The 15,124-nt window shown below is 45.4% G+C and overlaps 2 pseudogenes; one reads left to right on the top strand and one right to left on the bottom strand.

Moving 5' to 3' along the window:
* Positions 1-1,853: 1,853 nt before the first annotated feature.
* Positions 1,854-5,579, top strand: LOC123083624 (disease resistance protein Pik-1-like; annotated as a pseudogene).
* Positions 5,580-9,708: 4,129 nt separating this feature from the next.
* LOC123083623 (disease resistance protein RGA5-like) lies at positions 9,709-14,746 on the bottom strand (annotated as a pseudogene).
* Positions 14,747-15,124: the final 378 nt, after the last annotated feature.

The raw sequence follows: 15,124 nt of genomic DNA, 5'->3' as shown, positions 1-15,124 counted from the left end.
GTGAGCGAGGCCGAGAGGAACGACGCCGGTGATGGCTTCAGTGTAGCAGGACATGGTAGAGAATGCAAAGAGGAACAACGACCGCGTGGGTATATTAGGACAAGAGAGAGGAGGCTGAGAGGAACGACGCCGGTGGTGACGCTAGTGTAACAGCGCGCGGGAGAGGAGGCCGAGAGGAGCTACACCGGCGGTGACACCGGTGCAACAAGACAAAGGAGAGGAGACCGAGCTTAAGGAGTGTCATTAACACAAATCACACATATGAGTATATGCTTCATATGAGGAAGAAGTCAGATTTAGTCGTCTACAATCGTCGAAACAGAAAATGTGCAACATGGAAGTCGTGTGAAACTGTAAGATGAAGCTACTGATCAAAAGAGAATTCAAACGGTCGACGGTGCGCAATGAATTTGACAAAATTCATTCAAAATAACTCCAAAACTGAAGACGAAATTAGACATTTAAGGTCGAGAAACTACGAAGTGATCACAAAAATGGAAGCATAACATCGATGCGCATTTTTTCATGTAGAGCTTATCTCAAATTGCTGCACTATTGTGTGGATTAGAAGGGACCTAAGAAAGGAGATTAGAGAAGGAGCTTAATGGAGGTGAAAGAAGAAACAAGGTACCGGTTGTATACCATTCACAGCCTCTCGTGCAAGAGGACCCACCATGTGCGCTCGAAGGCGGTTGATTTGAGTGTTCTTCTAAATGCAAGCTGAGAGGTGCTTTGAGTTTCGTGTGGGCCAATTCTTCAATACGACCCAGGTAACCAAACCGCTCAAAAACAACCCGCGCGGGTCTGGCTTGACCTAATGCAGGCTATCAAACGCGTCCAAGTCTGCTGAATTATGGTTGCACCGATCTTAAACCGTGGTAGATCAGGACAGGGGCTCTTTTCACTATTTTGACCCTTTTAAGAAAACTTTCGCACAAAATGAACTCCACACAAAACTATTTCACGATCTGACCCATTTGACAACGTCACAAGCCGTGGCGTTTCTTCTCTATCTGAAAACGCCGAGCTAGCCAGCGTTGCTGGCCTGGTCGGGACGCTACGTGGCAGGGCGGAAACGTCAAATTATCTCGCGTTGCTGGAAACGCCAAGCATGGCTGGCGTTGGTGCCCATGCATGAAACGCCATGGGTGTTGGCATTGCAAGTAGCTTGCTCATATTTCCATTTACTTATGAAATGCAGCAACCCTAGCTAGTTCGGCGTTTTTAAATAAAAAAAGAAACGCCACGGTTTGTGGCGTTACCAAAAGGATCGAATTATGAAATAGATTTGTGTGGAGTTCATTTTGCGCAAAAGTTTTCTAAAAGGGTCAAAGTAGTGAAAAAGGCCTCCCAGTCTAGTACGGTTTCTTTTTTTTTCTTGCTGGTGAGTGAGAGAGGGAGAGAGAGGGGGTTGGATTTGATTATGGAGATGCTACCGGATGAGTAGGAAAGCATATCACTGATGAGTGGATGCAAAAAGTGTTAAAGCGGTGGGGGGTGGGGGGTGGTAGAACAGTGTAAAACATGTAGAAAAGATGCTCGTTGCCTCCTCGCCAACAACTCGCCGCCGACCCGACTACTCGTGATGCTCGATCGTTTGGGGCTACTTTTACTGTTGCTCCACGCAAGGGCATGCGAAAACCAAGAGGAAAAAGGACAAAGATGCTTTTGCCTCGTCTGTCTGCGGAGTGATGATGCACTCATCCGCGTGCCCGCCTCAAACGAAGCTGTGTGCTGCATGCACATGCACTCGAGAAGAACAGAATGGCCCCATCATCCCATGCACATTATTATAAGTATGTAATTAATAAGTTAAATAAAAGATTCCTCGCACCACAGCGGCTCTCCTCTCCACTCATCTCCTGGCGTAAGTTTCTCCAATTCAAAAGTAGATCGGGGAGTGCACTGCACACACACACACACACACAGAGAGACAGAGAGAGAGAGGCCTGTTGTTCGTACGGCCTAGCTGAGCTATGGAAGGAGCTCCCGTGACTGCTGCCACGGGGGCGTTGGGGCCCGTTGTAGCGAAGCTGGGTGCTCTGCTGGGCAGCGAGTGCAAGCTCCGGCGCCGGACTCGCAAGGACGTCAAGTTCATCAGATCAAAGCTCAAGCATGTGCACTCCATCCTCTGGGCGGCATGGGGGCAGGAGATTCTTGATGCAGAATCCAAGGAACTGAAGAAGGAGGCGCTGGATCTCGCCGATGACATGCTTGATGCCATCGACGACTTCAACCTCACTTTGGAGGGCAGCCGCAGAAGCAAGCGCTTGATGGTGCAGACCAAGATCAAAGCAAGCCCCTTCCAAGATTTCAGGGCAAGAGTGGATGAAGTGTCGGTCCGGTGCCGCAGCAAGTGGAAGTCTGCTCAGCCCATCTCCAGCTTATTTTCAAGGAAGAAAAACAACCACCCCAGAATACCGCCTCCTCGAGCTCCATTTGTTCGCAAGGATGCGGCGGACATCTTTGGAATGGACAGATGGAAGAATGACCTCATCACATACCTGATAGGAGAAGGAGGAGAAGAAGAAGGGACCACAGCGGTGCAGCAGCAGCTCAAAACCGCATCCATTGTTGGAATGGCTGGTGTGGGGTAAACAACCCTTGCCAGCCTTGTGTATGAGGAGATTGGAAATAAGTTTCAGTCCCGGGCTTTTGTGTCCGTCACTCCAACTCCCAACATGAAGGGGGTTCTCACAAGCATTCTCAAGCAAGTAGGAGCTCAACCACCTGCTGACACCCAAGCAATGACAGAGGAAGGTCTTATCCACGCCATATCAAATTTCCTAGATGACAAAAGGTGTGCAAATTTACATTAAAGTTTAAATTTAGTTAAATTCTTTTAGAAATATTCACTGTCAGGATCAGGATTTCAGTCCTGGATTTCTGAATTTAATTTGGTCAAGCTGCCTACTAATTAATTATCTTGTGCAACCAACTTGCCTAGGTACCTAGTAATAATTGATGACATATGGCATCGTGAAGAATGGGACATCATCACCAAGTCTTTCCCACAAAATAATCTCGCCAGTAGAATTGTCATCACAACTCATATATGCATCGTCAAGATGCAGAGGCCGATGGTTTATCTTTCTCTTAAAAAACAAAAAACTCGTATTGCTTCTCTACCAGGATATGATTTGGATAATAGTAAGCTTTGCATCAGAATGAATCCTATATGGGCTCCCGAATTGAAAAGATGGCTCTACGGATCTAGTGTGGGAAATTTCGTTGCTTGGATGAAGCCTGACACAGTTGGACAAGGCTTTAACTGTGACCATCCTATTGTGAGCATGTGTGGTGGTGTTCCGTTAGCACTACTTTGCATGTTTTCAGCAATGGTAATGGTCCTCCGAGAGCAACATGAACAACTAGGGGTACATGTAAAGGCAAGTGATGTGCAAGATATGATTGAGAAGCAAGTTAAGCAAAATGGAATTCAGAACACTCCAGGGTTTCAACCGTTGGTACACAGTTTGCAGCTTGACTACACCAATCTTCCTCACCATATGTTGAAGACATGCTTGTTATACTGCAGTGTATACCCTGAGAATTACCCTTTTCGCAAGAATGATTTGGTCATGCGATGGGTCGCTGAAGGATTTACTTATAAAGTGGATGAAGCAGAAGAATATTTTGAAGAGCTTAGTGAGAGAGGTTTATTGATGCAGCATAATCATGACAGTGCCTACCAATTGAATCCGATGATGCGAAATTTCCTTAGACGGAAATCACATGAAGATAATTTCATTACTTACAGTTCCGACATCACATGGGCATATCCCTATCGAATCCATCGGCTATGTATTGACAAGCATCCAGGTGATGATGGTGCACCGGAGGGGGTGGATCCCTTCTCTGGATTGGATTGGCCTCAGATTCGATCTCTTGTTGTTTTTAAAGATGCTGAGAGACTACCCATTGAGAAATTGGAACGTGTGCGAGTGTTGGATCTTCAGTTTGAAAAGGGTCTTGGGAATCATCATGTGATGGATATCTGTGGACTGCTTCGTGTGAAGCACCTATTCGGTGTAAATGGATTGGGAATTAGTGAGCTACCACTAGAAATAGCGAGGCTGCACTATCTCGAGACTCTGGACGTAAGCGGTACGCGGATTAGAGAGCTACCCCGTGAGATTGGGAGATTGAAGAAGTTGAAGAATCTATATGTGAGTTTTAACCGGAGGATCACGGAGTTGCCCAGAGAGATGGGAGACCTGCATCATTTAGAGATATTGTGCATGAGTGGAACAGATATCACAGAGCTGCCTAGGGAGATCATCGGGGGATTGAAGAAGTTGAAGACTCTGGACCTGAGCTACAACAAAGGGCTGAGGGAGCTGCCGAGGGAGATCGGGGACCTACAACATTTAGAGACTCTGGACCTCAGCGGTATCGAAAGGATGACAAATCTACCACGGGAGATCGGTAAATTGCAGCATTTGAAAACGCTGAAGGCGCGTTGTACACGGATCACAAAGCTGCCAAGTGAGATTGGTAACCTCCATAACTTAGAGACTCTTGACCTGATGCGCAGCCACATGCTCACAGAGCTGCCTCGTGAGATCGGGAATCTGCAGAATCTGGAACGACTGCTCTTGAGTTCTACAGCGGTGGTAAAGCTACCAAGGGAAATTGGGGGGCTTAAGAAGCTGGAGTTTTTGGATTTAGAAGATATATTCGGCCGTGCACGTGCACTACCCTGGGAAGCTAGTCAGCTTCCGAAATTGGAGGGAGTGCCCAAGTGGGTCCGCCAAGCTTGGAAGAATAGTGATCTTGTGTCTTGTGCGTTAGCCAAGGAGATCCTGTCCATTGAAATGCTTCGTTCGGAAGGTGATGCGGGGGGCTAATTGTTGGCACAAAGCACATGCACGTTCCCCAGTGGATCAAGGATTACTTCAACGGCCTTGGCTCCTTGGATATCAGGATCGGCAAACTGGAGGAGGAGCAGGATCTCAAGATTCTGCGGGAGATGCCCAACCTGTGCATACTCACGCTAAGGCTCGAAGTCGTCCCCAGAGAGCCCATAGCCGTCAGCGGTGAAGGGTTCCCAAGGCTCTTGAAACTGATTGTCGACTGCCGCATGCCACGGGTTATCACCTTCCAGGAAGGAGCGATGCCGATGCTGGAAGTTCTCGAATTTGAGTTCCAGTTCTACGGTGGCCCACCTCCACCTGCAAATGAAGACTACCCTCCGGTTCTGGGTATCAAGCACCTCCGGAACCTCTTCGGTGTCGAGTTTAGATGCAACCAGCAATGGTATGGAGGAGCAGCAGAGAGCATGAGCGCCATGATTGACGTGGTGAGGAAAGAAGCCCGGGAGCATCCCAACAAGATCTACTTTCATGTCACTGGCTGCGCGATCGAGGTTTTCCTAGCAAAGGAGAGCTTGGCACGGGAGGTTTCCAGCAGCAGCAGTCGGACTGGCGCTGAGTCTTTTCCGGAGAAGAATAGTGCACAGGAGGTTTCAAGCAGCAGTGGGACGGGCGAGATCAAGGAGGAGGAGGAGGAGGAGGAGATCCTGGAAGCAGCAGCGAGCAGCGTGATTGGGTTTCTTGCTTGACAAGGCAAATGTACACACGACCGAGCGAGGTAAGCCGTCCACTCGTAATCAACCTGTTTCTTTCTTTCTTCTTTTTATTACCACTAACACACTTGCTTGTACCCACCGTCGTCTTTATTTGCAGATTAATTAATTACTGAAGGTTATTTGCTCATCGCAATCATCTTCAACTATATTCAGTAACTGTCCCTCCGGCATCCGGCCTTCTTACCTGCGGGAGATCCCTTGATGATGATGCTGTTAATTCATTCTGTCTGTCTTTCGAGCCCAGGGCCTGGATTGCAAACTCTGTTGCGCTCCAGTGACTTCATCTTGGTCCAGACCTCGACTCAGACTCTGGTTACCAGCGAGCTTTGTGGAGACAGAAGGCAGCAGGCAAAGATGGACAATCAGAACTTAATTAACTGATGCATACATAGATAGACTGCAATTGTGCTTCCTCTGCTTTCTGAACCCTGAATACTGGCCTGTGGCTTCCTCTGCTTTGTGGACTCTCAATACTTGGCTGTAGCTTGAGGTTTCAGGCGTCAGGTCGACCTAGGGCCCGATGATCGTCCTACTTCCAACCACGGCATGGACGGAGATTCTGCCTTCTCACGTTAATGGCAGCTGATAACTCTCTTTTCGTTAGCAGAGAAGGACGCCATGGCCCTGCTCAACCGGGTAGCCTGCAAACTGACTGCTGAGCTGAACACGCTACCGACTTTAGTTGAGCTTTAAAGTATAGATTCTTAAATAGATCTAATCATGTTTCCCCTGGTGGAATTAGACCCAAATCTATGTTTGTAGTGCATGGGCTTATACTTATAAAGTTGACTCGGAATCAAAATAGGGTTTCAGATTTGTTTCTACTCCCTTCGTCCGAAAATACTTGTCATCAAAATGGACAAAAAGGGGTGTATTTAAAACTAAAATAAGTCTAGATACATCTCCTTTTATTAATTTTGATGACAAGTATTTTCAGGCGGAGGGAGTATATACTTGTCGAGTGTGACTAAGTGCATACTGAACATTCAGGTTGTTTTCTGTATCTTTCAACGTTTTTTTTTCGAAAAGGGGTCTCCCCGGCCTCTGCATCAGCATGATGCATACGGTCATCTTATTAAATAAACATAAAAAGTTCAACAAGGTCTCAATGTCTCCGCAAGTAAAGAAAAAAAAGACAAAAAAAGGCTCACACAGAACCAAAAGGCTAGAAACACTAACTAGCCAAAAGAGATAAACCACAACCGGCTGGCTCAAAAATAGACAGGGAAACTAATTGCCTATCATATTACATGACCGCCATCCAAACCGGTTGAAGATATCCCGAGCTACCGTCTCCCAGCGGGTAGATCCAGTAACCAAACGCTCCCTGGCCTCCGTCGGAGTGAGTAGCGACCAGGAACGGATCAGCGCCGTAGCTCTGAAGATAACCTGCAAAAAATGAATGTTTGTTGCGCCGTAGATCTTTCAACGATTTGTCTAGTTCAATTTAGATGTTTAGTGGATATATTAAAAATTTGATGGTCGTTGATTGTTGGACTAGTTGCTCTAGTTTAGAATATAAGGAACCTGTGTTATAAGATTTTAATGATGAATTGGACCCTCAGCTGGTGCTACGGCTATGGATTCTATCTCGAGAGGATGCCGAAGTTCTCCCAACAAGTTTCCCTCCCTGTATGTGAGTTTGTTTTCAAACCATAATGTGAGGTGGGTCGGGAGTCAAACTGGCCACATGATACATGGCGATCACTGCCATTACTCACCTCACGAGTCGCAACACGCAAGCCCACGCCGCACACCTCCTCCTCTTGAACCCCACCAATACGTGTAATGTGGCACGGGAAATGGGTTAGCGCTCCCTCCTCAAATTCGTCCTCACCCCCCATGGCCATGGCCGCGCACCAATGACCCGAGCTCGATCGCCGCAAAGCACCAACCGCCGCTCCTTCTCACGCCGGAGAAGGGAACCCGGCCAGAAAACCAGGAGGCTCGCGCCATGGAGATAAGAAAACGAACACATACGGTAATCACGTGTTGTATGGAAAACCATCCGCTCCCCGAGGATCAACAGGTTGGCACGTACGGTTGCCGATGGGAATGCCTTAACTTACAGTTCATTGTCTGAATGAAACCTACTATAGTAAATTCAAGTTATGGGTCTGCTGAATTGATCAGAAGCTGGCATCATGAATAAGAGCATATCAGTACTACTATGATGGTAGCTCTACAAGATTATCCACTCAAACTCTTCGGTACAGCCGCAAATAACAATGTATTTAACAGAGCACTGATGATAGTATAACATTTCTTGTTCCATCAAAACACACCAATCAAGCTCAGTTTATATGGTTCATCAATCACACACACTGATACACACCACACCACGCAAGGTTTACAAATTTTGGTTGATGTACAGCCAGGCACAAACAACAATTTTGTCACAAAGCACCCAGCTTAAATGTAACTGCATGAACATTAAGTAAATCAAAATTCAAGCTGATGTACACCATGTCATCAGTGCTTTGGTAACTACTATATACTATCACGAGTGCTTTTTTATGGAACATTATGAAGTAAATCAAAATTAAAAGCTTAATTTGTGAATTAAAAGCTTAATTTGTGTTTGGCTGATGAAACATGAAATGATATGGTGTCATGGGTGCTTTGGTAATCATATGGTACTCCAAGCTTACGATTGTTCTCAAGAGTTTGAGTGGATATATAAACTTGTGATGTTGCCGTCTAGTACTGCACCGATATATTCAGCATGCTCCCTGTTAATTTGGACCGGAAGCTTCTATGAACCCATTTCTGTCTGCAGGCTGCTATACCATATACATACATGCATGCATGAATGCTTATTAGCTTTGGTTAACACAGAGCAATAATTATATCTTGAAATACATATATGCTGGTGAAACTACATCGGTACCAACACAGCAAATTGATCCCTGGAAGCAAAAATAAATTGATTTAACATAGCAGAACCAGTCACCTGAAAAAGAAAGACATGATGTAAAAGCAAAAGACATTCTAAATCGCAACCGAGTTTCCATGGCCGTCGGATCTGCGCTGCACCCTGCGATCACACCTGCCACTGCCAAGTGGGCATGTCTCTCGACTCTGGTGCAGAGGAGTCAATAGAGAAAGAGATGCCGGAGAAGCAGCAAGCGAAGGGTTTCGCGGAGGCTACCGCCAAATATTCAGAGTTCAGAAAACAGAGCAAAAGTAGGGGAAGCGGCATGCAAATATTCAGAGTTGAGAAAACATAGGAAAGCAAAGGAGAGGTCGCGACATGCAGAGCAAAGCAGATGAAGAGTCATCAGGTTTGCAACAGCAGGTGCAACAAAGGGATAAGATCATGATAACAGAACTGAAAAAAAGCATATCATGTAGCGAACTAGGGAAAAATAAATAGACTACAGAATATGGGGTGCGCACCTGATGGATAATAGAGAAGACATGCGCCTCTGTTGCAGCCAAAGTTGAATCATCGACAGTGAAAAGCCATTTGGAAAACACGAGGTGTCTGCTCAGCAGTTAGATAGATGTCCAGTTAATATAAACTAAAGTCTGAACCACTGCATTTATGATTTATTATTCTGTGGATTAAGGGGGTGTTTGGTTCAGGGACTTTTTAGTCCCAGAGACTAAAAAAAGTCCCTAAAAAGTCCCTAGGAACCAAATGGGAGGGACTTTTTCTACGGGGACTAGAAAAAGACTCTACTGGAGAGTCTTTTTTGATTAGTCTCTGGGACTAGAAAAAGTCCTAGGACTTCTGAACTAAACACCCCCTCAGCAACCCATCACTGCGCATCGAATCTTGTAGCAAGCACACAGGCGGTTGCCCATCCGGGATCCATGAATGAAGCTCAACCACTACCTTTTCATCACTAGAATTGTTTGGAGACCCAAAATAACAATCACCCTGTCACCACACGCTCGGAAACCCATGTCCCAGCCATTTCGATTATACTGTACAGGCAATTTCAGACTACGAGTAAATACATTTCAGAACAGCTGACTGAATATCGTCGGGTCCAAATTGTTTTTTATTCAGCTTTGAAAAATCTTGGAACAAAAAAAAGAGGGCAAGCTAGAGACTGAATTCGATGTTCAAAAGTAACTGATAGTAACGTTCTACGCTACACATAAAGTTGGCTGATGGAGATGAAGATCGTCAGAGCACCATAGAAAGCGTCAAAACATTATTGCAACTGGAAATAACAGCTAGTGACTAAAATTTGGATGTTTCTGCAGGCACTTTCTCTGGAACTCATTCATGTCGTCTCTTTTTGTATCCTCAGCTCTTCCAGGAAATTCAGACCGAGAATGAGGCACAGCCATCACTGCAGGGAAATATGAACAGAAACACTGTGTCATTCAGATCATGTAGCAAACTGGATAAAGCAGAAATTATACAAAGCCAGTACAAGGTAAGTAACTTACTCATATCTTGCATGCATCCAACCTTTATTCAGTTGACCAACTCAGCAACCCATCACGGCACACAGAACCTGTCTGCCCCCGTATGGCCGTGTGGCAAACAAACTCCACACTGGCGGTTGCCCATCAGGCGTCCATGAATGAAGCTCAACCACCTTTTCATCACTAGAATTGATTGGAGGCCCAATAACAATCACCCTGTCACCGCATGCTCGGAAACCCATGTCCCAGCCATCTTTGTCCTTAGACTGTACAGGCAATTTTCCAAGAGTGATCCACTTGTTGTCCAGCTTATCATACTGCTTCAAATCATTATTCTCACTGTAATCAGCGCCATAAAGCTCATTCTTCACAACTGCAAGGAGCAGAGGAGCTCCCTCGTCTGTCTCGTTGAGCCCCTGAGACAAGTTGTCGATGACCCTCCATGACCGCCGGTTCAAGTCATACTCCTCACCACATGTCAATACCTCGTGGCTACTGCTAAGACCACCGATCACATAGAACTTGCCGTCCATGAACGCTCCAGAGCATCCGTTCCTCGCCCTATTCATGCTGGGAAGGGGTGTCCAAGTATGTGTCTCCGAGTCATACATCTCTGCGGAGCTCAATACATTACCAGAAGAACCATAGCCTCCCGCGACATACGCCTTTTCACCAACACTCGCAGACCCAAACGAGTACCGCGGCGTGTTCATAGCATCAGCCAGCCCTGTCCATGAATTGGTAAGGATGCTATATCTCAAGGCATCCATTGCGGACCCAAACACCAGCAGCTCGGTTCCGACAGCGAGCGACCTCCAGTAGGGGCTTCCAGCCGGTGGCATCCTGGGCACTTGGATCCAGCGCCCAGTGGACGGGTCATAAGCCTCCCACTCCGGAGGATTACTACCGCAATTGAGGTATAGCCAGTGCTCCGCTACCCTGTTCTTGTGACGCAGGCGGTAGATGTCCCCGTTACGAACCACCGAATTGAAATCACGGTTGAGGGAGGCGATGGCGCCATATTCCCACCGGGAGAGGCGGCGGAGGCAATAGATGAAGAGGTCACGACCTATCACACCAATGATATTGCTCCAGGAGACCACATCCTGCTGCTCTCCACCATCTGCACCTGACAAAAGCCAACAATTCATCCATCGTTTTGCTAATTCTTACAAGCAAATTTATCACCTGATGACAAAACATCTCTATTACAAGTTTACAACTCGTGTTGAATAGCATACTTGGAGGATGCAGGCGCAAAGAGGACTCCGATGATATCCTGCAGATTACAACAGACATGAGATAGCTTCTTCAGAGCATGAATAGTCAAATCAGGTTAAATTGAATGACTGAAGAGTTACGACCATGTGAACCAGAATCAGGTTAAATTGAATAACTAACACTACCTTTTATCACCATGGGAACCAGAATCCACTAGTTGCACGTCAATTATAGGATTGCTCGGATGATTACTAACTACGCCGATCCTCGAGACAAACTGCAGATCACCAGCTGCACCCCCGAATTTTGCGGAGACCTCTCTAAGGCTTGCCATATGCTCGATGCTGATTAATGCAGTACCATGTCGATATTGTTTCCACTGCTCAGACTTCAAATAAAGATCAAGCTGTTTGTCCATTCGGGGGATGGCGTTGAAAACGAGCCTGAGCTTCCAGAGATTAGGCATTGCGTCCGCCTCAAATTTTATCCAAGCTATACCTCTCATGAACCTCAGCTTCAAGTACTTGAGAGTTGTGAATCCAGCCCCCGTGCAAAACATTATCTTAATACCAGGTGACTTCTCCACATACAGCGACAGAGCAGTAAGGGCAGGCAACCCGCTAAGAATACCAACATCATTTACTGACAGTCCATCCACTGCAATCTTCAGAATGCATAGGTTGCCAAGTTCGATTTCCCACAAATGCATTCTGCAAAATATGATGGGGCTGTAAGCTGAGACCTCAAATCTCTGGATATGGTGGTTAGGTCTATCTAACCTCCACCGTACTCTTGCTTTAGAAGTGTCACCATAGCTAACCGAGGATACATGAGCCACCAGTTTTACAGTTTTCAGGCTGTCATGTCTATACATTAAATAATCCAGAGCTTCCATGCTTCTGTCCAGATGGTCGTAATCTGAAGAAGCCGGTGTGGACATGCAAAGATCCTGCAGGTGGTTTGGCTTGCAAAGGCTCAGATTATCACCAACAGACCAATCTAGCAGATTTCTCTCGGGAGGAAGACTGAGGTGCAACAAGCGTGGGAGATATATAATGTCCCATGGAACATAAGTGCCAGTTGGTGTATCCATAACATCCAATGTTTCCAAGCACTTCAGCCCTCTCATACGGTTTGGAAGTCTTATGCAGACATCACATACAATCTTTAGATATATAAGATGGAACAGTCCAGATATCCTAGTGAGGTCCACAGCCAGTTCTTGGTCGCCATTATGATGGCCAGACAGATGAAGGTTCAGAACACGAACAAGCTTGAACTCTCCAATGCAAGGCATGCACTCTAATAATCCAAAAACTCCAAGTGAACGTACTTGTGACTTTCTGATGTTTGCTGGTATCTTGGCATATTTTGCATCACCAAGTTGGAGAGATAGTCGACGGACCTTATGAGAAAGTGCCAAATTCTTTCGATTGTGATCTACTACCACAAGGAAATTCTCTTCAGCAGACTTGTGGGCAATAAGATCATGCACCATGGCATGAACTGGGCAGGACACCACCTCATTGTTGAAATTGATAGACACAGGTTGAATGAATCTTCTGTCAACAAGCTCATCGAAATACATTACTGCAACTTCCTCCATGTTTTGCCCTTCACTTGCAGCAAAAAAACCCTTCAGCCACCCATTGCCTGACCAGGTCATGTTTGAAGATTATGGAGCCCTCTGGATACATACCAAGTTGGAGCAAGCATGTCTTGAGGTAATGAGGAAGGATGTGGTAGCTGAGGTTCAGTACCTGACTCGTTCTTTCTGAAGTTGAATTTGATGACAAACAAGACACTAACGAATCATGTATGTGTGTCAACAAATCCACTGATACAAAAGGCTGGTTTGCTAAAAGACTAGCAACGCTGATAGTGGCTAGCGGCAAACCACCACATGTTTCTACAATTTGGATTGAAACTTGTTTCAGTTCTTCAGGACAGTTACTTTCACAGCCAAAAAGCCTGCCAAAGAATAGCTTCCTTGAGTGATCATCATCCAAAGGTTTCATCTCAAAAACTTGTTCTGGGTCATTGCAGCAACATGCTAATGCAACATCTTCTATCTGTGTAGTTGTTATAATTCTGCTTCCTTGAATACACTTGGGCAAAAGCTGATTAATAACATCCCATGCTGATGTATCCCATAAATCATCAACCACAATCAGATATCTGCATGTCAAGAATGCACGCATGTTATATATATTTAAGTGCCAGGCTAACAGTAACAACAACTAGATATGCTAGAAAAGAAAGAATGTTTAGTCCATACATGTTCATGACTTATGGTATTAATCTGATGTTAAATATTACTGCCAGCATCAAGTTAGTGCTGACTTGAAGATTAAAACTAATGTCCGTTCACTCGACAGACATGTACTGAAGCTTTTCTAGCTCACTGTAATGCTTACTATCGAGCTTTTCTAGCTCACCGTAAAGCTTATCTGAAGAACATCTTTTCAGAAATTGACTATATATTATCATGCCTTTTATTTGTCAAAACAAAAGAGCAACCTGTAGGGATTTAATGTAGTACATGCAATTCTGGACCATGTGGAAAATAAGTACATAGTATGCAATACAACTAGTACATACGATTTGCATGTGGAAAATAAGTACCTCTTGCCATGTAGATAATTCCTCATATTTTCGGCAGTAACGCGAAGTTCATCGGAAGCGTCTTGGCTTGCTAGGGGCTGCTTCCGCTGGAATTGTGATAGCATGTCACGGAAAAGCCTCTTCATTTCAGGCTTTTTGGACACCCGGACGAAAGCCCGGCAATGGAATTTACTTCGAATTTTATTGTACAACACTTTGGCAAGCATTGTTTTACCAAGACATCCCGATCCATGAATAGACACCACCTTGAGCTGTTGATCTACGTCGTTAGCCAGAGAGTTGATAAGCTTGCTCATCCGACCATCAATTACTAGGCCGGAACAAGTTTTCTCACAAGGCAGTGGCGACATTGGCATTATAGGCCCAATGGCTGAAAATCTACATGCTGCCGAGGTGCTACAACAATGGAGCTGGTACCTCTCGTACCGCCGGATCACCTCCCGGACAGAGATCCTGAATTCTGATACCTTTTCAACCATCTGCTGGTACCAGTTGAGCTTCCTAGGAGCATGAATGACATCAACACGGATGGTTTTGGAGATAACATGTCCTAACACATCAGGAGCTGCATATTCAATCTGTTTCTGCCACTTGAGCCTCTTGGGAATCTTAACATGAGTCATCTTGTGGTCAGATTTGTAGCCAAGACACTCAAAGGGCACAAAGTTGTCAATACAATTTAGGATGTCATAAGATAACTCACGTGCCTCTTTCATCCAACACTTGGCCGCCATGGGGGGGGGGGTCCTCCACCTCTAACAGATCTTCAAGGTATGTGCCTATTTCTTCAAGATCATCTTTGAGGAGTTGCGACTTATCATTGACCCCCTTGGTCAGTTTGCATCCATGAGGACCTAGCATCATGTCAAGCTTCTTAAGAAGGGGTCTCATAGCACCCAAAGAAACACTGATACTGGCATCCATCTCTCTGCATCTACCTCCTGTTGAAATATCTGGAAAAAATATAGACAAGAAAGAACGATTTAATTTACACAACGGATGTTGTATGCAATACATAACTACTAGTACATGTCACACTCACCTCTATTTCTATTCACATATCTGACATTCAGAAAACCAAATTATATCGATTTTGTACTTTATACTTCACTCATCATATTCACCAACTCATTTAAATTGTGGAACAAACAGATTGCTTAGAGGTTTTTTTGATAAAGAGTGGACTTTATTGACTCAAAATGAAGCTTCGGAGATACAAGCACAATGATCACATACCCGTTGTCTGCATGGTTAGGACGCCCACAACCAACACACACACGCACACACACACACACAAACACA

The sequence above is a fragment of the Triticum aestivum genome, chromosome 4A (assembly GCF_018294505.1).
Source record: "Triticum aestivum cultivar Chinese Spring chromosome 4A, IWGSC CS RefSeq v2.1, whole genome shotgun sequence".
Classification (NCBI taxonomy): Eukaryota; Viridiplantae; Streptophyta; class Magnoliopsida; order Poales; family Poaceae; genus Triticum; species Triticum aestivum.
Note: the sequence above shows the minus strand (reverse complement) of the source record. Positions and strands in the feature narration are given on the sequence as shown.